The following is a 1,848-nucleotide window of genomic DNA, read 5'->3' on the forward strand; positions in this document are numbered from 1 at the left end:
AAATAAAATCTGCAAGATTTTCCCACCGTGTTGGAAATAAAAGTCCTATTGAAATTGATTGAAATTTTATAATTAGCAAGGTTATTTTAGTTATGTGTATTAATCACCATTTTAGCCACTATGTCCAAGTGTGTACATCCTAATTAAGAACAAGGAAAATGAACAATTGCGAGTTCACTTGAATTAACACGTATAAAATGTATCACTTATTAAGTATTTGCTATGTATCCACTTAGAGCTTTATACATTTGGGAGAAATGATTTGGGCTAGTATTGAAAAAGCATAGCATGTAATATTGATTTATGAAATATGGGCTAAGGAAATCCTACAAAAGTTTATTTATTTATTTATTCATTCATTCACTCACTCATTCATTCATTCCTTCCTTTATCTGTACATGTGGTACTTGGCTGCCACAGACCACATATGGAGGTCAGAGGACAGCCCTCTTGAGACTCAGTTCTTTCTTGCCTCCTAGTGGTACCCAGGAAGGAACTCAGATCATCAGACCTCTACACAATTGCCTCTGCCTGCTGAGCCATCTTGCCGGCCTTTGCAAAAGATTGCTAAGCAAAGAAATCGAGTAGAGAAAATGAATGAATTCTCAAATTTCGCTGAAGCGGATCTTTACAAAGTTTCCATTAGGAAGTGAACTCAGGCTTTGCGTCAGTTCACCCGGTTCAGTTTGCAGGTTCACCTTCACTTGTTGCTCGGCTTTCTGAATTTTTGTCTCAATGCTCTTCTGTAAGAAATAAATCTTTGTCATAAAGCTATTATATGTAAGATATAATGTAATACATGTAAATAACTGGAAAATTAAATAACTCAGCAGCCCTATGTATTGTTATTAGAACCATTGTGTGAACCATGAACACAAAGAAAAATGTAAATGTACTCGGTATAATTTGGGACATATTGCTTCTCTATTGAAGTAAGTGTTTTTTGTGAAAATGGACCATTTTTTAACAGATTATAATTACTTTGTCAGTTAGCTTGTATTTAATACTTCAGTAACCTAGACACTTCTTTCTAACTTTGACTAAAGTTATGATTTTTTTAAATTCTTTTTCTTATGAAGTATGCAATGTAAGAATTAACCCTGAAAATGAATTTGTAAGAGTAGAAATAGGGAGACCAAAACAAATCAAGACAACATTTTACTTAAATAACTCGAAGTAGAAATAATTTTCATGAAATTAAAATAGCGAAAGATTATGGAAATCTGTGGTTGGAATGCAGATAAATTTTGACTTTGCTTAAGGGAGATGCCTCTCCTATATGTAAAGCCAGAAAGCTGGGAGAGAAGGCACAGTTAGCAGCCTGGAATTGCTCACAGAAGATTCTGATGTCTGGTTTTAGATCAACAGGGCAGGTGTGAAACTCATCGAGGAGCACAAAGGTGAAAATGAACTAAAGGGAAAAGGCCTTCAGAAAAAGCAGATCAGAGAAGTGGCAGAAAGGAAGATAAAAGATCCTTTGCCAAAAGGGTTGGCAAAAGGAAAAGAACTCTGACAGCCTCATAGGATGGACCATCCACTGGGACACAGCCCGGTACCAAGGAATCATCACAAGGGATTGTTCTTACCACAGAATTCGCAGTGGCCAGATGAACGACCTATAGCAAGGATAGAGAAACCCAAGTCAGGCAAGTCAGGGCAGGAAGTGAAGCCATGTTACAGTTAGGCATACAAGGGCATCGAACTTCAAAAACTAAGCAGCCATGAAACCAAAATTAGGACAGTACTGGTTTATATAAAAATTCATTATATTCACTTATTTGGGGGCAGGAAGGGGTCATAGGTTAGTACTTGGTTTTTTTTATTTATTTATTAAAGATTTCTGTCTCT

This window comes from Microtus oregoni, unplaced genomic scaffold (genome assembly GCF_018167655.1).
Source record: "Microtus oregoni isolate MIOR12 unplaced genomic scaffold, Mior012 000141F_ref0000236, whole genome shotgun sequence".
Taxonomy (NCBI): Eukaryota; Metazoa; Chordata; class Mammalia; order Rodentia; family Cricetidae; genus Microtus; species Microtus oregoni.